Source organism: Rosa chinensis, chromosome 1 (genome assembly GCF_002994745.2).
Source record: "Rosa chinensis cultivar Old Blush chromosome 1, RchiOBHm-V2, whole genome shotgun sequence".
Taxonomy (NCBI): domain Eukaryota; kingdom Viridiplantae; phylum Streptophyta; class Magnoliopsida; order Rosales; family Rosaceae; genus Rosa; species Rosa chinensis.
The window spans coordinates 5805862-5829703 of record NC_037088.1 but is presented as its reverse complement, the minus strand read 5'-3'; the positions used below and the strand labels follow the sequence as shown (position 1 = coordinate 5829703).

Here is a 23842-nt window from a genome sequence, read left to right as displayed (position 1 = left end):
TAGACCGTTTGCTTTGTTGTCTTGTTAGTAAAAAGAATATGTGGTTCTAGTAGGTATACCTACTAGCTCTCTCTCTCTCTCGCTAATCACTCTTAATCATAGAAAATATGCACATCATGGTATTCTTAGGGAAACACTGTAAAAGAATCTTGTAAATTCCAACCCTCAAAAATAATTTTCTCACAACTCCATCAGGTAAACAAAACAAGATTTTAACTCTTCTGTACTTAAAAAAAATGAGAGTGACATCTCTCTCTCTCTCTCTCTCTCTCTCTCTCTCTCTCTCTCTCTTATTTCTGGTGACGTGAACCCTAAATCTAGAATTTTGTCCGTCAATCTCCTTGGATTGCACACAGGTCTCTCCATCTCGTGTTGCATGTCCGGCGTTCTCCTAAAGTACGTGGCTCTCTTCCTTTCAACCCGTGAGTTGTTATACCTTGTTCTCTTTGGCTTGCCGATGAGTATCACTCGGCGTAGCTAGGAGTGCTCTTGATCCTGGAAACAGGTCTCTAGTGGTTTCTTGATGGCGGGTGCTTTGGGTTACCGGCATGATAGATACGGCTATACATCTTGCTATGTTTCTTACTATTTACCTTTTTGATATTTTTACATCGTCACATACATTATACTTCTCAGTTAAATATTCACGTTGAAAAGATAATTAAGTACAACTCCAATTGAAAACAGTAATTTTGGATGAGCTATCATCATTAAGACAGGCAATTAGTAATTAACCTCAACAATCATTAATTTCTGTAGGAACATGCCAATGGGACTAAGACTTGAGAGAACATGCAACTATTGTACAGTGCCAATAGTACAAGTATGCCTTGTATTCTATTTATAATTGATTTGCCCACGTGAAAGAACCGGCGCCACCCAAAAGGTTAAACAACTACATACATATCACCATTTAGTTGCGGGGATCGATCGATTTCATTTATTAATTATTGCAGAAGCTAGTGGCAGTTCAATTTCAATCCTATCCACCAAGTTCCCATGCATGAATGAATGAATCAGTTATACCCGGAGAGATATCAGTAACTGTAATTGTTAAACTGCTCTCAACTTTTCGGTCAGCAATTTCAACAACCAAGAGTGATCATCACGTCAAATATGCAAATTCCAACAGACTCAATCCTTATTTTTTTTTAAACGGTTTATTGAAAATGACGAGAGAGAAAACTACCTTCATAAAAAAAACAAACAAAACGTTTCAAAAAAAAAAAAAACAAACTTTACATACGTAACTGGATTTGGTTTCTGATACAATACAATCATTGAGAATGGAGGTTGGCACTACTGTCAGCGTGGAGCTTCTGTCCTTCGATATTTTTCATACTTGAAAATGGCTGGGATATGGACTGCATTCTATATGTAATTCAATAATTGTATACGTGATGGGACGAACATTTATGTTTGGCATTACTTTCGTGGATGATTTTTTACATTGCTTCTGCCGAAGGGAACTTCACATAGTTCCATACAGAAATACGTCAACGGATTTTTGGGGTAACTGATCGAACAACTTGCAACTATTCTTCATAATAAAGATCCATTTGGGCACAAACCTGCCTGCTACTAATTATATATCAAAGTGTTACCAGATCGATCATAGAGTTAGTGCGACTCTAATTATCTGTTGATTTGGGACCTAGCAAAGCCATTGCAAGGTACAAGTAACTAGCCAAGAAAACGTTGGTAGTCACCGTTAGATCTTAATTCCAGGGTAGAAAATAATATTTTTAGATTCGAGTTTATTTGTACCCAATTTTGAATCTAGACGCAAAGGTAACTTATCAACAACATCGATAATCGATAATTAAATTGTCAATTCATGACTTCATAGTTAACACAAAACAAATGCATATAGGTCTAAATTAGATCTCAATCAATTTGCAATATTCCATCCACAGATTCACTAATTGAAATATAAATGGACTAATGGTTGTCCTTTTTCAAAGAGTTGAATAATTGTCAAGCAGATGAGGTTAATATGTTTGTCCGTGATGCTTATTTTGATGTGATAAGAGTTGCTCAAGCTGTACAAGAAAAACAAGCAAAAGAAGATAAGAAAGGGAGATGAGCAAGGACGGCTTGCCATCTTTGACAAATCAACAGAATTGCCAGAACACTATGCAAATAATGGAATGAAAATGAATTTTGATTTGTATCGATTATGGCCAAAAGAGAAAAACAGTTTGGATCGAGTGCTGCTGGAAAAATAATGTTGAATTGTATGTACAAAATTGATTTTGTTTTATATCAATTTCAATGGAATCTGCTTAAAATTACTTTTTGATTCCCAGGGGTCTTGCAATGACTCGATGTACCCTTCATACAGTATTTTTTAATGAATCTACGGTTTTAATGTTCACCTAATTAGTAATTGATCATAAAAAGTATGTTGAACCATCTTTGGATGTAAATCCAACTGTGGAAAGAATTATTTTTAAATTGATTTGTTTTGCTCTTCACTTTTGAGTATAAATTCAAAATTAAACACAATTTTCTTGCTTTTTATTTTTATTTTTTTGCCTGATCAAAGGGGGTGTCAATCCACTAAAAGTGAATAGGAGGAAACATTACAACTATGACACACCCGATAACCAAGCTACGACATAAATGAACCACGAATGAAAAATCTAAAGCAAAATCCTTGACTAATCAAACGTAATGTAACCATGGGATTAAGCTCCATGTAACATGTATCAAGTAACCTTGACACTACCAAGGAAACCTTCGAGCACAGTCAAGAGTCTACCCCAATATATATTATTCTTGAATCAGAGGCTCAAAGAAAAAAAATAAAAATGAAGATTCTCCCCTTCACTCGTCCTACACGCGCCTGAGGAAACCAACTTCTCCCCTTCCCTCGTCCGGCAGCGCGTCCTTTGGATGTCGTCGTCGGACGGGCTGCTGTCAGTACGCTTTCTTGGCCTCTTGTGGTGCATGGGGTCTCTGTGCTAGGTTCAGCAATCAATTCATGGTGTTGAGGGCTCCGATGGCGGCTTGGAGAGGTTATGTCGTTGTGGGAGATGGTGGTACGTAGGTCGAAGGCTGGAGAGGAGTATGGGATCAGATCGGATTATCTCAACTGCCGGAGTGGGATCTGGTTGCCGATTCGATCGGGTTTGAAGATGGAAAAGCACCAGCGGTGACCTTTGGAGGGGGAGGCTCCAGATTGGGTTCGGTGGGCGTTCGATTACGGCGGCAGCGGTGACGGCAGCAGCGTTACCAATGGTTTGGGCAGGTTTCGATCTACCATGGCCGCCGCTTTTGGATTTGTCTACTGTTTCGATCTGGTTTAGGGATGGTTGGAGAGGGAGATTTCAGATCAGGTTGCGTGGGCGATGGTGGTGGTAGGCTGGCGGTGGTTATTCGCCAATGGTGGTGGAGACCTGTGGTGGCGGCAGCAACGATAACCATGGATGGGCCGGGCCAGTGGAATGTTCTCTCGACATTAGGTTGGATGGATTGTGGACTTGGTCTCAGACTTTGGGCCCATATTGGGCTGATGGTGATTTTACTTTACTTTATTTATTTTGGTGTTTAATTTTAGTAGGATGTGGGTTTATGCCGGTTATAAGTCCCTACCGAATTGTGGTAGGGCGACGTGGGCTTTGTCCCAGACTGCACACCTTGTGTGCCTTGTCTGCTCTGGCTAGGCGGCGAGTTCCTTGCTTCATCAAATAGTCGCAACCTCCCAGTGGCAGGATGAAACTAAGTGTCACCGGACTTGTTTTCCGGTGGCAACATAGTGGGAAAGCTGATAATAATAGTAAATTATGGTTCCGCGTGAGCAATATATTTCCGGTATGTCACCACCTTTGTAAAGCGAATAGAGTAGCCAATGATGCACTCTTTGCTAATTGGTGCATGATAGAATACATATTTTCTGTAGAGACTCTCGTTATTATCTCGAGATGTTCTCTTTATGCTTATTGTAATTTTGGGTTCAGGTATCATGTCCCCCTCATGTATTCTGAGGTTTCATTAATGATCAAGGTTTAAGGGCAGCCGTACTGGCCCTATTTCAAAAAAATAATAATAATAATAAATAAATAAAAATGCTAGCTTAAAATCTAAACAAATCTAGATTAAAAAAACCTAAAAATAGACTGAGCCCAACAAGGCAGGCCCAGCACATCAGCCACAGACCAGTATCCTTGCTAAACCCACCTGAAGGCCTCACGTCGTCCACCATCGCTATATTCATCCATCACCTCGATCTAGACTAAAAGCGAAGGAAGAAACCATGATCCTTTGTCTGCCAGCCAAACCAGAAAAAAAAAAAAAAAACAGCGGTCTCATGACAATGAGAAGACCACCATAAACCCAGCCATGTTCGACAACCACCTCCTCCATCGCTCGACCTTAGCGTGCATGACCACATTTATCATCTCAAGCTGCAAGATGCACCAGATTAGACTCGATCCAGGGTGCTTATTCGCCCCCGGCCTACGCTCACCTCCCACCTCGAAAGGGAAGTGAATTAACTTGAAGAACAAGGAGACCCGTCCGACGACGACATCAAGGCGACGCGCCGTCGAATTAATGGAGGAAAAAGGGGATGACGACTGTTCCTTGGGAGAGAACTAGAGAACAGCCCTAGCTCTATTCGTTAATCTCCTTAGTTAATCACTGACTATAATAACAACAGTAAATTTTCTTAAGAGAATTTCTTCTCCATGCAAGGTCCTCAGATCGTCTATTTTTTTTATTTTTTATATAGAATTAAAAAATTCATTAATTCAAGAGATTACAACAACGGGGATAACTCCATAAAAGCCCAACTACTCCAACTAGAAAAGAGGACCTACTCATATCCCTAATGTAGAACCAGCGGTTACATATACCATAAGCTGATAGGGGCTCAACTATAACCACATGAATCACCCTCTCTTCCGGGCTACAAACAATCAACATATCCCAGAAGTCCCGATACATCCTTACAGCCAAGCTCAAGAAGAAATGATAGCTAAATTTATAAGCTATTGATTTTTCTTATTCACACTTAAGATTGTCAATTGTAGCAAGGGTAAACAAAGGTCTTTCCCACAGAGGACTAAGGTTATAACTACTCAAAACAATGTCACAAAAGTGACCACTGTTCCTAGCGAACAGCAGTCGAAAACTTAATTAAAAACCTAACCTAAACTATTCAGAAAATTATGAAAATTTACAGAGATGTACTAGACACACAGGGCGTTTAGCACAGAAAATTTGGGATTATTCGGAATTGATTTACTATTCTAAACAAATACGAAAATATAGAGTACAGAAGCTGAAAATAACAAAAACTGGTTTTAAGATGGTTTGAAAACAATATGATGAAGATAGTTAGGGAAGATGCATCCACCCCGGACAATCACACACAAGATAATTTGTTCAATCCTAATTCAATTAATCTAGATGAAGATGCTCAAGTTGGCTCGGTACGCTTGAACACAACCTATTACCCTTTCTTACTTCGTACGCTAGGCAGGAAGTGCTCTACACCTAGACTATTCCCTAACAATGCAACCTAAAGGTATGCTTATTAGATTAAACATGTAGAGATCATTAAGGTCTAAAAGAGTTTGAGACATCACTAGACATCACAATAAACTTAGCGCTTTGCTAAACCTAGGACTTAGTTTACTTGATAGTGAAAACTAACAATATATTGCTTCTCTAGAAGGTTTGAGGAGTCCAACTATTAACACAGTCATCAAACAAACTAAGCGGTAGAATCCTAACATGCATACTAAGCGTGCACTCAAAGCAAACAAGCAAGCATTCATCAATGAAAAAGTAGTAAACAAAAGCCTCATCTTGGATTAAAAGAAAATAACATCAAAGGTCAAATCATCTTGTAGTTCATGTCTAGGGGCTTCAAGCAGGCCCCTAACTAATAAAAACTAGTTAAACATAGAAGAAACAAACTAACTAAAGAAAAGGGAGGAAGAGAGAGAGAGAAAGAGAGAGAGAGAGAGCTGCTGCAGATTGATATCCTTTTATATGCTCAGAGGTTGCCTTCATCTTTCTTGTTGTGTAGGAAATCCAAAACCTAAAAGAATTAGGATTCACGTGCTTAAGTGAAGTTTTCCTATTGGCTCTTGAACTTGATGACTTATTCCAACTATTCACATCATGCCATTTAGTCAGAATATGATGCACAAACTCGTCCCCGGGCTTTTCGGTGTGATTTGGGCCTCGAAACATAAATTCCCGTCCAACCTCAGATTCATGCGCAGCCTGACCTTCTTGTACTAAATCGGCCATAACTTCTTCTAAAAAAATGATATTGACAAGCCATAAAAATATATGGAAACTAGACATCCGAGGCTTTCCATCAATATAAAGATAATTCTCTGGATCGTTGTGAGCTGGTCTCAGTGATCTGCCGAAGTTGACTGATCTACATAGGCAGATTTGCCGATTTTTCCTTTCAATCCCTCTTTTGCTTCTTTTCTCCTTCTTTGCTCCAAGATACCTATATAAAACAAATAAACAACGTAAATAACTAGAAAATACACTAAACTAACAAAGAAAGTATAGAGATTAACATTATTAATATCACATAAATATGCTCCTATCAAGAAACTAACCCCATCCAACACCATATACCAAAACTACAATATACGTGTAGAGACATCTCCCAATTACATTGACAACAAGAAAACATCGAAATTGAAACAATTAGTTCCTGGACATGACACCATAACAATTGCACAGCCACAAAGCCAAGACAACCAAACCCTCACTCAAGTGAGGAAGGACTTACTAGACCAAACAAAAAACCAGAAAATAAAAACCTAATAAACAAAAAAGTGGATTGTAGCCATCAACTTTCCTCATCCATGACGCTAACTCCAGCTACTCGAATTGAGCAACAATAGAGTCAGGGTGCACAGTTCTGGTAAGCTCTAGCCAAAGACCAAACCTCCACCACCAACCCTTGGGAAAGATCTTGAAATCAATTAAGCCACCAAGAATCTGACGCTTATACCCGCCGGACATCAAATCCAGATTACCCAAAAGTCGACCACAAAACCATGTACTCACCAGCCACTTTACTAATCCCCTCCAAACTTGATGTCCCCATCCAAAATCAAACCAAATTCTAGTGACCCGTCGAGTGACGCCAACCCCAATCCAACCAGACCCGCTTTGACCGTGCACATCAATCGAACAAACCAGACCTCACTTCCCCAACCACTGCACAACAACCCTCCGCAAACTAGACTTCCGCATGATCAGGCCCCATCGCTGCAACCTAGACTGACCATCCAGCGCCTCACATACGACTGACCACCAATACGTGAACCATGAAGCCACCATTGCCACCATCATAAGATGAAAGAGAAATTCATGTTGTAGACACCATCGCTGACCATCGTCCAACCACAATAATGACCACGCCAGTCTGGCCGCATCCTCCGAATGTTGGTGAGACTAGAGATTATCTTGGATGTAGGGGCGCCACTAGACATGCAAAGAAATTAAACCAGTGTTTTCATAACCCTAGAACACCGCTGTTTATGCGGAGCAATGAAACTCTATACTGATATGCTAATATATATACCCAAAATATATCAAGGTCCTCAGATCTTGTCTTAATGTCTCCCTATACTTATCCTAAAAGCCAAGGGTTTATATTAAACCAGTACCATCAGTGGAGATTAATTTCTGAAAAATTCATCAAATTGCATACGTCAGACAGATTGGATATGCTATAGAGATAATATAGGACCTTTAATATTCCCACATACATTTAGAAATTAATCAGAATCTTCATTTAGAGATCCATGGCGTTCTTCACAGCGGAGGCTGAACTCTATACGGTAAAGAGAGCTTACACCTTGAACAATGATGCAAACATGATTAGATGATAATTAAATAACAACTAATTACTCATTTCAAGTTATAGTTTTATATGTCCCAACCACATCTATGCGAAAATAGCTCCAAATTTAAAGACGGGAAGACCGAGCTCGAGTTTGCGCTTTGCAATGTCCTTGATATTTTGTTGAAAAAACACTATAAGCATGGTAACATATATACTACTCTCCAACTTTACTTCTCTGTAATGTATTTTTTCTTTTAAGAGGAAAGATATGGTAGCTCTAGAGTAAGTAAAAGTAATTTACATGATGATTTGTTGTCATGGTGTATGTTAATGTCTGAGATTCAAGGGTACCTAAATCTTGTTAACGCTGGTCCAATACTAGACCGCTACTAAGGAGTAGTGCTACCGCTACATGTCAAGTAAAATACAAAGGGCGTCAGAGGGAGACCGCGGTTGGTGGTTTTCTATACTCTGATGCCTAAGTCAGTCAATGTATTTATGTTGACAAAATAATGTTAGGTAAGTAATAAATGCGTAGTTAATGATAAGAGAGGAGTGGACCTTTTATAGGTGAGGGAAAGACTGATATCTTCCTTGTTTTCGATGTGGGACTGATGTACTTCAATTCCCAGCTTCTGATGCTTCAGTGAGGTGACCTTGGCACGGCGCGTCAGGGTGATCTTGGGCTGAGTCGGAGCTCAGGTGACAGCTTGTTTGGCGGTGTTTCCGTAGGTCACACTCTTGATAGTTGTTGGTGCCACTGGCAGCAGTATGAGCGTGGCTTATTGTAGCTAATCTATGCTTAGACAAATGGTCATGTAAGTACAAGTCCCTCAAGTCCCTAGTCAAGGAGGGCTATCTTGATTGGGAGTTGCCTAGCGGTTTAAAGCATTACTTCTACTAGTCTTGCCAAGCATAATTAGAATCATTGCGTCGTCAACCATGGACTTGTTCTGAGCAAACACTTTATACCCTTTCGTGTAAGCCCCTGCTAGGCCCCCCAGGGAGTCCCCCATTCCCTTGCTAAGATAGGCCTCCATTTGGTCGGATAATTGTTTGATGAGGGGAGCTGCATAGAGCAGAGGGTGTTAGGTAGCGAGCCTAATCTTTGATACCTAAGCATCGGGGGTCAATCGCCTGATCAGGGCCGTCGTAGACGGTGCTGACCTGTCCCTTTACTCTTTCATGGGGGAGAAATGCTTGACTGCAATGCCGTGTAGCGGTCATTGACATTATGAGGCGTTGCTTTGTGAGAGATTCTGCTGGTGGAGCTTTCAGCGGAATTGAGCTTGGCAGAGACTTTCTCCCTTAGAAATTTAAAAGTGAGAAGTTCTGCTAGCAGTGTTTCGCTATGCGGAGACTTTCTCCCTTGAAAATTTTTAAAGTGAGAAGTTCTGCTAGCAGTGTTTCTCTAAGCGGAGACTTTCTCCCTTGAAAATTTGAAAGTGAGAAGTTCAGCTAGTGGTATTTTGCTTAGCGGAGACTTTCTCCCTTGAAAAGTTTGAAAGTGAGAAGTTTCGCTAGCGGTGTTTTGCTTAGCAGATACTTTCTCCCTTGGAAATTTGAAAGTGAGAAGTTCCGCTAGTGGTGTTTAGCTAAGTGGAGACTTTCTCCCTTGAAAATTTGAAAGTGAGAAGTTCTGCTAGCGGTGTTTTGCATAGTGGAGATTTTCTCCCTTAAAAATTTTGGTTTTGACTGTTGGAATGGATAAGCGTTGTGTCTGACAGAGCCACGCCGCGTGTCAGCTGCTGGTTGGCTTGGTGTGTAGGCGTATGCATCTTTAGCATGCCCGTCGTTTTCACCATAATTGTGAGTTTTTTTATTTCATAACCGAGGTGACGCCTTGGTTAACCCAAGCAGTTAGTGAGGTAGTGGGGCACGTGTCGTCATCTGGCCAGAAGCTTATTCGCGATGGACGGATAGGATTTGGCGGATGTTGAAATAAAAGAGAAGGAAACTCAAAAGGTCTCCCCTTAACCTATACTTTGAATTTTTATCGTCTTTAAACTTCTTCCTCCTTCCAGAGACTGCAACAGAGAGACTTAAGATCAGAGTGAGGATCTTGAGTTGGGGAGGATAGAGACTGAAGACAGCCAAACTATAGCCTTGCAAGTACGAAAACAAGAAAATCCTGCCCTTCACGCATTCAAGGTTGGTAATCTCTTATTTTCAATTCTTGCCTTGTGGTTTGTGTTTTTGTGTTTCTAGTTCTATGTAGATTTTGTGCTTATAGTTTGAAATGATATACAAGCATGTGTTTGAGATTGTTAGGTGATTAAGGAACTGGTTTTGGTTATTTGGTGGCTGGGGCGAGGATTTTTGTGGGTAATTTGCTAGATTGTCGAATATGGGTTTGTTTTATTGGTTGATGAGTTTTTTTGTGTTGTGTTCTTGGTGTTCTTGGATAAAATCTAACAGTGGGGTAGTTTAGATCCGTTTGGAACTGACAATTTGGGTTTTAGGGTGTTCATGATGGCTAATGTCATAGAGATCTCTTCTTTGTTTTCGATGTGGGACTAATGTGCTTCAATTCCCAGCTTCTGATGCTTCAGTGAGGTAATCTTTGCGCGGCGCGTGGCTACGCGTTAGAGGTGATCTCGTGCTAAGCTGAAGCTCAGGTGATAGCCTGTTTGGCGGTGTTTCAGTAGGTCACACCCTTGATAGTTGTTGGTGCCGCTGACGGCAGTATGAGCCTGGCTCATTGTAGCTAATCTATGCTTAGGCAAATGCTCATGTAAGTATAGTGTACATAGTGAGAGATATTGTTACTGTTAGACCATAATTTACATATATATGCATTCCCCTAAATATTGAATTAAACTTTTTTTTGAATCAATTTTAAATTTTCAATAAATTATTTTTTTATTTATAGGAATATTGCAAGAGTGAAGGAAACATCCATTTTGGGCTTTGAAAAACGAGACTAGGAAAAATGACGGTAAAATGTGGAGCAAAAAGTAAAATTTCAAATTCCGGCGAACCACCGTAAATGGCAACACATATGGCGGCCCACCACAGCTCATGGTGGTGCTATGTATTTTCCGCCCATATTCATGGAGGATGAGTAACATTGCACCTATTCCATTACATCCATTCATCATCGTTCTATCACAACCAAATCCCAAACCTTTTGGTTCAAAATCAACTCCATCAATTTTCTCTCTTTTCCACACCATTGCAACTCTTCATATTATCCAAAAGTCCACTCTCATCATCACAAAAAAATCTGCCATGTTTTAGGGTGTAATCACCATCTCTTCTCCATCATTACCTACCCTAATCTACAGCACCCCTTCTTACCTTTTTCCCTTGATTTTGGGATTTATTACCACTCAAACACTATTCCTCTTTGCCTCTTACAAGAAGCTAGCTGCTCCCTTTTGCTTTATCTCCCATTTTCACACCTCTCTCTTTCCCTATTTATGCACCTTTTTGTTGGATCATAATTTATGTACATATTTGTGCCCTAAACATAGAAATTACTTGTTTTAAAGTCCAATTTAATGTAGACTAATCCAATTCCATTATTCCCATAATCTTGTATTTTTACTTAACCTTTGTGTTTATTTATGTATATTTATTATGTTTTCCTTATCATGCTAGGAAATGATGGAAAAGCACGGAAATGAATTAAAAAGTCAACCTTAGCACATTTTCTTACTCCGGCTAGGAGAAAGAGAGCTAGACAAGGAAGGAGGGTCGGCAACCTGATCAAACAAACTCCAAATGAGTTGAAACTTTTTAGATCCATTCTAGACATCCTAAGGATCATTTCTTATGAAGAGTTGAAGAGTTATTTCGAAGTGGAAGACCTTCAAAAGATTGGTCCATGTTTCTGACTAAAAGATGAAAACGGCAACACCGGACCTATAAGGATTCCGACAGAATTTCCAGAAAAACTACAGTGAACTAAGTTCAGAAATTTTAACATCATGATCTACACTTATCAAGGAACATTTTGTATGAAGAACTCAAAGGCCAGTTTTGAAGTCTCGGTGAAGATTCAATCGAACAAAATTTTGGAAGCAGAAAATGAATCCTAGTTGATCGAATAAGGGTAACTTGGCCGAGAATCCATTTTGGACAGATTTGTTGTGCATTTTTAGAAGGGTTATGCTGCTACAATTCTCAAGGAGAGTTCTATAAGAATCTTACAAGATTATGACAAGATTAATCCATCATATTATCATTTGGATAATAAGCATGGTGCATAGGGTTCTCTCCATCTTTGTCATTGACTTTGGTGACCCAAAACTACCCCAACACTCTTGAAATTCATGATTCCCATGCACAATAAAGAGAGCTAGCTGCTCCTCTCTTCTCCTAAGTCATCTTTTTCTACTCTACACTCTAATAGTTCATCATTACTTCCCTCTTTTTACGCCATCTCTTCCATACCCTTTCTCCTTGTTTTTAGGATCTATTACCACTCTTATACTTCACCTTCATGCTTCTTACAATTCTTGAGCTTCTCCTTTTATTTCCATTCATTATTTTACTCCTCTCTCTCTTCTCTATATAAGCATCCCTTCATCAAACTCTTAAGGCATCACCCATATACCACTCCATTACATCTTTTTCTCTTTATATTCTCTACAATCCACTATCATCTCCTCCAAAAAACCTCCATCACCACCACCATCAATCCAAAACCTCCATCACCACCACCATCAATCCATAACATCTATTACCATCACCACCACCAAAGTCATCATCTATTCCATCTACCCATTCTATTTCATATACATAAAGCTTCACAATTCCACCATTTCACCACTTGATTATTTCTACATCTCATATTTCATCATCAATCTTTGAAGAAGAAGGAGAGGAGTCTAGCATCACTTGGAGAATCATCATCACCATGACAAAACTTCCATGAGTTCATCTACACCATCCTCAATTTGATCATCACTAGTCACTTCTCTATCCCTACTTTTTAGTTTGATGTTCATAAACATGTTGAAGCTTATGTATTTGATTATGAGTGAGTAGTTAGTTTGTTGGGGTGACTTGATACATATTTACGCAAGCGTACGTATCATTGTCAAGATAGGGAAGTATTAAGCCCAAAATTATCGTACCACGGGGATTAGTGGCTAACCCACAATCCTTGGATAGTCAGAACTAGAGTCACTATGCAAATAAAGGAAAAAGAAAAAGAAAATAAATAAAAATGCTATTCTAAGGCACCAAGCCTTAGCAATGCTCGGCTTTAGTTTTCACCAAAGCCTAATCAAAACTAAGAGCCTAGTGATGGATATAAACAAATGAGTCGAAAATTGTACGAAGTTTTGAATTGTGAATTAACTAAACTAAATGCAACTGAAAAGTAAACTAAACAACTAATTAACGAACTAGAAAATTAAATTTGGGTTTTCAAATTAATGGGAACATGGGAGTGTCGGGTGATTCACACTAACTCTCTTGCAAATATCGATGCCAATTTCACAAATGCATGCATTTCCTTTTTTTTTTTTTTTGAAAGGGGTTTGGAACCCAGCCTAGCTGGGAGGCTCAGCCCCACACCCGATTCCATTTATTGAATTAATACTTTGCAACGTGGGGGACATAGTGCCTGAACCCCGTGCTACATTAGAAAGATTACAAATATCCTCATAGAGAACATCCCGAATAATAACAGGAGTCTCATCTAACCATACATTAGAAATATAACTAAAACTAGCAAGGTGCGCTAACCTGTTGGCTACACCGTTTACTTCACGGAAGATGTGACTAACCTGATTTGAGTGAAAAGATGTCAAATATGACTTACAATCATCGATAATACGCCCAATGTCAGATCTATCTTCCACCTCACGTTGTAGAGCAGTGACAACAAGGGAACAATCACTCTCAATATCAATAACGGTCATGTCCTGATGGATCGCCAATAAAAGCCCAGCCCTACATGCTTCAGCCTCCATATGTAAAGTAGATGAAGCATGTGGGAAATACCTAGCCAGAGCTAACAAGCACATCCCATTTTCATCACGTATCACAACTCCTGCTCCACCATCACCATAATCAGCCCGGTAACTCCCATCCACATTCACTTTCAGACACCCACTAGGAGGGTTCTGCCATTTGGTCTTTTCCCGTCTACCTTTTGCATTTCCATGCACATGAAGTTGCTGATATTCCTCAAGAAATTTACTAGCCCATTGGGCAGCATTAGATGCACAGAAAAAATTCCCGTTCCATAAGACATTATTTCTTTCAGACCATATGACCCAGAGTGCCATGAAAAAAGCACAACGTTGGTTACCATCCAATTTATCAATGACGTTCAACACCCAATCCTCCACACATGAAGCAGCCACCTTCTTGGCCAAAAGGCCCAATTTGGTACACATCCAAAAGCATGTGGTAACATCACAATCTCTGAACAGGTGTAAATCATCTTCTAATGCATGATTACAAAAAAGACAATTACTATCAAGAAGACTAACCTTATGGGAGAGAGCTCTTCTTGTAGGTAAAATGCCTCTGAGTAGTCTCCAAATAAACACACGCACTTTAGGTGGGATGTTGGCCCCCCAAATTATCTTCCAGTAAGTGGCATTAATTCCATAAGACCCATCTGAGCTAGAAGCCCGATCAGATCTACCATCATCAAGGCGGGCCACATGGTATCCACTTTTCACTCCATAGTTTCCTCTCTTATCATAGTGCTATATCAAGCTGTCATCTGCTCCTCTAAGGCTTAAAGGGATACTTGCAATTATGCCAACTTCCAGTGGTGTAAATAAAGATTCCAAAAGTGGAATATTCCACTCATAATCGTTCTCCACCATTAAGTCACCTACTCTCAATTCTTCATAGCCCAAAGCTAGAGAGGAAAATGGTTTGAAATGTATAGGTAGTGGAACCCACGGGTCCCGCCATGCAGAAATATGAGCTTCATTGCCAACCCTATATCTCACCCCTCTACGTAACAGATTTTTGTCATGCACGATACTACGCCATGCATACGAGGCCCCTTTTGTCACTACAGCATCCAAAAAGTCACACCGCGGGAAATAGCGAGCTTTGTATAACCTAGCTATCAATGAATCCGGTGACTGAAGAATTCTCCATCCTTGCTTCGCTAGCAAAGCTTGGTTGAAATGAACCATGTTTCGAAATCCAAGACCGCCTTCTGTTTTGGGAACACACAATCTCTCCCAAGCCAACCAATGGATTTTTTTCTCATCAATCTTGTCCCCCCACCAAAACCTATCCATAAGCCGGTGCATCTCATAAGTCATAACAAAGGTGTTTAGAAAGTTCAAAACAGCTCATTACATAGGTCGTAATGGATTGCACCACTGCCTTTAACATAACTTCCTTACCAGCGGCGCTCAATGTCTTTTCTCTCCATCCCTGTGTTCTTTTCCGGACCCGTTCAGTAAGGAAGCTAAAAGCCTCAGTCTTGGAATAGCTCAACTCAGTGGGTAATCCCAGATATTTGTCATGTTTATCAACCCGTACCACCTCCAAAGCTGCAGCAAGATCGTTTTGTTTGTCCCGTTTCACGTTTTTGCTGAAAGACACACTACTCTTTTGATAATTGATGAGTTGGCCAGAAGCTCTTTCATAGGACTTAAAGATCTCTTTAAGCACATAACATTCCTCTAATTCGGACTTGAAGAAGATAAAAGAATCATCAGCAAAGAAGAGATGAGAGATAGTAGGCGCCCCTGAGCATATTTTAACCCCATGCAAAGAGCTAGACTCCTCAGCTCGAATAAGCATTCTGGATAATGCTTCCGCACACAACAGGAATAGGTATGGGGATATTGAATCTCCTTGCCTGAGTCCCCTCGTAGGCACAATATGGCCTCTTGGATCACCATTTACAATAAAGGAGTAAGATACTGTCCGAACACATTGCATAACCCAATCAATCCAAGTGGGACTAAACCCTAGCTGTTTTAGAACCTGTTCCAAAAACACCCATTCTACACGGTCATAGGCCTTGCTCATATCGAGCTTGAGAGCCCCATAGCCGACATGTCCTCTTCTACGCTTTTTAGAAAGTGTGAGATCTCAAAAGCAGCAAGAGAATTATCGGAAATTAATCATCCGGGCACAAACGCACTCTGATTAGGCGAAATAAGAGCTTGCAATAGCGGCTTCAACCTATTGGAGAGAACCTTCGAACCCAACTTATAAAGAACATTACACAAACTGATGGGACGAAGTTGGTTCATGTATTCAACTTCCTTCACTTTCGGTACAAGGGTGACATGTGTATGGTCAACTTGCCACATCAGCTCCTCCGAATTCACGAAACACCGTACAACCTCAGTTACATCGCTCCCAACAACATGCCAAAACCGCTGATAAAAGCACGGTGCAAATCCATCAGGGCCAGGTGCCTTTCCCGGGTGCATTTGCTTGAGAACTCGATACACCTCTTCACTTGTAATAATACCTGAAAGCATCTTGTTCATCTCATCAGTAATATAAGGAGGCGGACAAGATGCTACCTCAGCACAACCCTGAGGCTGAGAAGTTGTAAATAATGATCGAAAATAAGACAAGACAATCTCCTCAATCTCACCATCTTTCATGCACCAAGCCCCAGAATCATTAAATAGCCCTTTCAACCGGTTTTTTTTCCGTCTGTTACTAGCCCTTTGGTGGAAAAAACGGGTATTCAGATCACCCTCCGCTAACCAGAAAACCTTTGCTCTTTGATTCCAGAAATCTTGTTCAAGCTTTAAAAGTTCATCCAGCTTCTTTTCAAGAGCAACCCTTGTGTCATCCGGTGGGGAAGAAAAAGAAGAGTCATAGAAAGTAGCTAACTGCTCTCTAACCTCATTAATACTCTTACCCAAAGAACCAAATTTCACGTCCCTCCACTCTTGTAACACATGGCGGGTTTCATTGATTTTCCCACAAACCCTAGAAACAACATCACTCCCACCAGACCAACTCCAGCCCCTCTCAACAACTCTAATGCATTCCTCATCTCGGAGCCACAGTTCTTCGAAACGGAACCTTTTCTTCTGCTTCTTTTTCCTTCGTGGTCGGCACTCCCTAACTTCCAACAAAATTGGAAGGTGGTCAGATTTATTAGGGGATTGGTGAATCACCCTAGAAACTGGGAACAAATCAGACCACCCATTAGTAATAAGAAATCGATTGAGCCAGACCTTAATCCATTCACCACAACGCTTCCCTCTCCAAGTAAAGCTCGGACCCGTAAAGGATAACTCCTTGAGCGAAAAAATCTCAACAAAATTCCTGAAGCCGTCCATTTGTCGTTCACATCTAACTGGACCACCTTCTTTCTCACTATGGAACAGAATCTCATTAAAGTCTCCACCAATAACCCAAGGCAAACTACACTGCAACGCAAGAGTTTTTAGTAGCGCCCAAGTACGATGGCGGTCTTCCACTTTGGGGTGGCCATAGATCCCAGTAAATCTCCATCGCTTAGGGTCAGAGGCCTTGCCAATCTGGACATCAATATGATTATCAGAATAACTCTGAAGAGAAACCGGAACATCATCATTCCAAAGAATACACAACCCTCCAGATCTACTCACACCTTTCCCATTTTTTTTCTGTTTAAATTTACAAGGCACAACAAACGCGTTACGCTAACCAAGTTGAACCCGAACCTCAACCATTTCAGCTACAGAACACTTAGTCTCCGACAAGAAAATTAAATTGGGATGAATTAGGGACACAAGCCCTTTAAGTCCTCTAACTGTCCAAGGATTCCTAATTCCTTGGCAGTTCCAACATAGCAGATTCATTTCTCGTGATGGGTCGGTGTCGGACCCATCACGGAGGAACGTTTTAGAGTACGTCCAGGACTCAAAGGTAATTTCTGACTTGGAGAGCTAGGGTGTTTCCGCACCAAGAAACCATTCTTACTAGCCTTCTTGGAATTCTTGGAACATTCTAGAATCTTCTCAGTAGGCCTCTTCATTGATGGGGACAGGTTGGCCCTTCTCTGGCCCCCACTTGGGCGAATCCCATTTTGGACTTCAGTATGGTCATCCACCATGGTTCCATCCTTCATGGGCTTTTGCATGGATTGAGAATTACCCGACCCCACTTCCTTTGACTTTCCAGTTGCACCCTTACTCCCTTTCTTACTTAACTCCTTGATTAGAGGATCCGCCAACTGTGACTTTTGTGGAATTAAATCTTGATCCACAATCAATGGATGATTATCCTCAACTGGGAACTTAAGTGATGATTGCGCAATCACCGAGCTCGACATTACTGCCTCCCCAAAAGAAGAACATTCCATAATAGGAACCTCTGTGAGCCCCTCCGCCGTCGTCGGCCCCCGCCCCACCTCTAGCCTCCTCCTTTTTTGGTTTGGCTCACCAATGCGCCCCTCCTCTGTACTCTCTACTACTATCTCCATGTCATTCTCATCTCGAGGTGCCGGTTGGCCGGATTCCTCCTCCCACTCCTCCCGGTTTCTAGTCAACCCGATCGTCGAAAAATCCGGTGCCGCCATAGACCATCCAGTATGTTTAGCCGGGTGGAGGCCGAATCTTGTATCACCACTACCACAGCACCCTGCCTGCTTCTTCGCCTCCTCTCGTTCTTTCCTTGCCAGCCAGGCCTCCTTTCTTTCGGCATTCAGGAGTACGTCGTAAGTCGGTTCTGGAATCTCTCCCGACAACCGGTGCGAGCAGCTAAACCCAGTATGAGAGAGTAACCCACAGAACAGACAGAAATGTGGTAATCTTTCATATTCTAACTCAAAAAGCTTAGTTCCTGACCATGCTGTCCCCGAGATACTTACCCCTTTGCTCAAAGGTTTCTCGACATCAATGCCGACTCGAACACGAAGGAATCTGCCCAAACAACTGCCGTTTCTATCCTTCCATGTTCGAACATAGCCACCCACTGCTTCACCAATTCCTTGTCCAGTAACATCGTCCATGTAGAGTGGTGGAATCCCACGAATCTGGATCCAGAAGTATTGAGTTTGTAGAGAAACCCTAAGAGGATCCACCGTACCATCAGCCACCGGCACCGCAAACAGAGCCCGCTCATAGGACCACGGTGCTCTAGTAACTACCCAATGCAGATCAGACGCATAAGCGAAAGAAAACAGAAGTCTACGACTCCCCTCAAGTTGACAAACTACCAATCTGGAACAATCTGAGGGGGACGAATCTGGAATCCAAAGATTGCGCAAGGTGCTGATCAATGAATCCATTCGGTATTGCTTGTCAGTTAACAATTCACCCACAAGAAAAAACCGATTTGGCTGTTGCTTTAGCCACTTTTGGGGGAGAACTACCTCCACCGCGTCCTCCTCCCTAAGCGCAAGCTTCCGACCAAAACCTCCAATCATCTCCTCCATCATGCAAAGTTTTTGTGTAATAAGGTCCCACCCTTTTGTAACTATGGGAGGGAACCAGGACATTCGGATAAACAAACCGCCGTCCACAAGGACATGAGCGCCCCACTCCAACGAGGCTGAAACCCTAACTCTCCTCGCCTTAGCTAGAGAGAGAAGAGAACCTTCCATGCATTTCCTATATGTGTCGAGTCCCGTATCTAGTACCGGTTAAGGCTACTACCAATTATCCTTTCTGTATTGACTATGCCGGTTAAGGCCACAATCAACTCTCTAATTTGGGCATTACGCCGGTTAAGGCCGCAATATCCAAAATTAAAGGCCTAGAGACCAAGATAATAGAGACCCAAGTAAGCTTAGCTACAATTAAGCAAGCTAATGGTCACCACACTTAAATCCTAGATGCCACAAGACTAATAAGTTGTCAATTTATCAATCTATTCATCACGTTGACAAAGCCTAGAAACATGCTTCTAAGGACCAATAAATTCGGATTTAAAGCATACACAATGGAAATTGCATTTATTAAAAGTAAAGCATCAATATTTATACAAGATGAGTTAGAGCTTCACAACCCTAACTCCCAAAATTGAACTACTCACTATCCATAGTCAAATACATCATCAATAGCAAATAAAATTATGGAATAGATAATAAGGAAGAGAGGGGAGAGTTAGCTTGGTCACTTCTAGTTATGAGCTAGTATGAACCAAGTAATTTATTCACCCAACTACCCAAAATAGAGGTGTAGTGCTATTGATGATGATTCTTTGAAGCTTGAGTGAGAAATCCTCCAAATACCTACAAGAAAAGTAAAGAAAATAAGAGAAATGGAAGGGTGGAAAGGAGAGGGCAGCAGCCCAAAGGCTGCCCAAATGTGTTGTGTGGCGCTGCTGAGAGGAGAAGAATATATTATACATATACTAAAGCCCCTAGAGATAGCACTGTTTGATTGCAACGACGGTTTTGCCCCTTTTTTCCTGTAATTTACGACTTGCCATTGAAGATCTGTCTTTTTTTAAAGGGCGGTGGTTAGACCTAAAACAATTTGGGCTTATCAGTTGGATATTGCAGGGATTTTTTTTTTGTTTCCCGCATGATAGAAGAGTTGTGGTCGGACCAAAAACAAAACGAAGAAAAAGAAAGAAGTGATTGTCATGTTTGAGCAGAAAGCGAGAGAAGGGTGTCTGGTTTTGTTTTGATAAGATCGACTTTGTAGCTTGAGTGGGTGCAAGTTCGTAAGTTTTCTCCTTTCTGCTGCATTTGCGTTTGTTAGTTTTTGTGTGGTTTGGCTTTTGATTGGGTCTTTTGTTGTCGGCGGTTTTGAATTTTTATGGGTTTTTGATTGGGTCTTTTGCTGTGAGGAAGAAGAAGACCTGCGCTAGCTGCTATATCCTTTCAGTATATAGGCGAATCGAGCTTCATCTTCGCTGTTCTGTGTGATCAAGTTTTGCCATCGACGTCAACCCTGGTGGGATTTTAATTAGGTACCAACAACACACTCTTAACTGATTTTCTTGAATTGGTTATTTATTTATTTTTTTTGTTTCAGTTTTGTAGCTATTATAATCGATGTTGTTTCCTTTTGTTTTGTATTCAGTGCTTTGCGTTTTGAGTGGTTTGAGTTTATGACGGGAAGATTGGTTTGAAAACAAATAGAGTAGGTGTGGTATTTGATTGTAGTTATTTTTGTTTAATTGATTAGCTGAAAATTGTCTTTGATTCCTACTTCCGAATATGTGTGATCATCTGTTGACCATAAAGATCCAATCTTGCCTTGCGTGTTTTGATGGCTTCATAGGTTTTGTTTCTCCTAATTAGTTTGAGTCGTTATATATGACTTTGACTAACATGGGAAATGGGCAAGAGAAAATTAAACAACTCCCATCTCAAAATTTCATCTCCATAGATTTGATCTATCTTTGGCAACGGTGCTTATTCTTTATAACACATATGTCAGTAGCCAAAAGAAGCATTGGCTTTGAGGTCTAGAATAGAATTTCATTCATAGCTGAAGGGACGTTCTGTTACAGTAACATATAGTAATTGTCTTTCTCCTTTCTTTTTATAATCAATCGATCATCGAGTAGAGAAGTATGTATCATGTACTGCAAGCGATATTTCATGGTGTTTGAAAGAAAAATAATGTAAACCCTATTCATGGTGTTTGAGCCAAATTCAGATGTGAAGGAAGTATGAGTTTTAAAATTGAAGCTGAAGCAGCAGAGGATAAGGGGTCAAGGCACATCATGATAATTGGTTTTGTTTATTATGCTCACTGTTTACATCTGATGTAGTATTGTTGGGAGGTGTTTCGTAAAGTTTCGAAATTTGAATGTTAAGGTGTGCAGATTTTGCAATTCATGATGAGCATGGAGGTTGATTAGCTGCAGAATATGCTAAGAAGGATTTGCATACATGTGAGTTGCAGTGGCGGAACCAGGATCAAATTCCTATCTAGGCTAATTAGAAGGGCACAATTTTTTTTTTTTTTTTGAGGTTTGGAACCCAGTGAGAGGCTCATCCTCACGCCAGTTTGTAATTCTAACATCAAAAACATTACCACATCAGTCGGTAATTCTAACATCAAAAACATCACCACATCAGTGCATCACTCTATCGGTCTATCCATCCACCAAGGCACCGACTGAGTGACTGACTGTGATCCATCCACCATGACCGACCAGGCGACCAATCCGACCATGATTAACAGATCAAGAATCAAGATCCTCAGGCCTTACTCCTCAGCTAACCACCGGGCACCGGGTTCTCTCTCTCTCTCTCAGTCTCTCAGTCTCTCTTTCTCTATCTCCCTCAGTCCCTCTCTCTAGTCTCCCCCAAACCTCAATTTATACACTAATACACAATAACACAAAAGCCCAACTCAGAAGATCTGGGATTTCTGGGATTTCAGTTACCACAAACAGAATCGGCAACTGGGAAAAGCATATGAAGAAGAAGAAGTGACCGACCAGGCTGAACAGAGATGTATCACAATTCACAAATTCAAAACAGGGGAGATCGATAGGTTTAGAGCTTCATACCTTTGTTTGAGACTTGAGTTGTTTCAATCGATTTAGCCTAACCGGAGTCCGGATAACCTCCATGCCTCCATCGAAACATTAGAGAGTAGAGAAAGTGAGGACTTTGGTCTTTGGATGCGTGAGACTCAGAGGCTGTCTGCTGCTGCTGCTGTGGGCTGGGAGCTGGGATACACGCAATGACGCGAATCAAACCTCTAATTTTTTTTTTCTTCTTTGGGCTGGTATGGGCTGAAGTATATATACTTAAGGGTTTTTAGTCTAAAATGTTGTCTAGGCTTCAGCCCATAAAGCCTTCAAAGTAGTTCCGCCCCTGGTGAGTTGCATTACCATTTGAGTTGGTTTGTTTACTCGGTTTGATTTCATGTATATACTAGGCAGTTAACACCTTATATTGAAATAATCATGATTTGATGAAAATTAATAGGTAGTAAGATTTGATTAGAGTAGTAAGTCTCATGCAGGAATGATGCAACTGTCTTCCGCATGCACATTAGTAGATAACGGATCAATTTTCTTGATATCTTACTTACTGCATTCCTGCAATCTGTTCGAGGCTAATTGGATTCTGTGGTGCTGCAGTTGATTGAGAAAGCAGCCGAGAAAGCCATTTTGCATGGTACAAATTTATTATGCAATTCTGCAACTTTGCAAGATGCGTCTTTTTATTCTATACTTCATATATTTTGGATTGCTTCTTAGTAGGTGAATGTATTTGAGTTTTGATTACAGGGGCTATGGCTGGTTGCTTCTTATGAATTAGCAAGCCTAAAGCATTTTTTAGTGGATAAATAAGTGGATGGTGCACTTCAGCAACTCAGGTAATTGTCTCTCTAATTTCCAACTTTGGCACCTCACTTTATAAACTTTTGGTAACAAGTCAAATAATTCTCTATATGTTTCTATATATTACCAGCTTCAACATTTTTCGATAGCTTCTGCAATGACCATAAAATTCCTACAAGATCTACAGAGATTGGAAGCAGTTCTATATGTTTCAAGAGTACATCAACACAATTAATGATCTGTAATAGTTCTGTATCAATGTTCACACCTCACAGGATTGTAGTTACAGTTGCCACTGATTTTGGAGTGAAACCTACTTTTGCTCTTTGGGTTTAACATAAACATACTACCACGCCTACTACGTAACATTAAAAGATCAATTGTATTACAACTTTAACTATCATATATCAATGATTCCCGCAGCAAAGCGCGGGCTTACTTTCTAGTATAGCCTAGGGCGGCTGTTCGTGTGAGAGGAGGAAAAGATGAGACTGCCACGTGGCAGCATTTAAATGGCTGAAGCAATTAAGTTTAATTGCCTTAATTGCTGTCCACGCACGTGAAGGAAGGGTGATGGGCTGCTTGGAATGGTCAATTAAGCATGGCATCATTTCTGCCATGTGTCAAGAGGATAATTAAGCATTAGCCCATCTTTCCTTGCATGCTGCAGTGCTGCTACAGCTTAATTAACCAATTAAGCTTAATTGCATATGTAATCAATTAAACTTAATTGCTAAATTAAGATTTTCTGTAATTTCGTCATTTTGATAAAAACTTCGAATTGCACTATTTTCGAGTCATTTTTCCATGATTTCCACAACTCCGCTTATTTTCTGCAAAATAAATAAAAATAGA

At 40.7% G+C, this 23842-nt stretch overlaps 1 long non-coding RNA gene across 2 annotated transcripts; it reads left to right on the top strand.

The window, feature by feature from the left end:
* Positions 1-20268: 20268 nt before the first annotated feature.
* Positions 20269-23187, top strand: LOC112181784. 2 transcript variants are annotated; one of them, XR_002929096.2, is made up of 4 exons: positions 20269-20647; positions 21512-21580; positions 22784-23022; positions 23118-23187. It is a non-coding gene; the product is annotated as an uncharacterized LOC112181784 (long non-coding RNA). The 2 variants fall into 2 exon arrangements; XR_002929097.2 differs by having other exon boundaries at positions 21504-21580.
* The last annotated feature ends 655 nt before the right edge of the window (positions 23188-23842 follow it).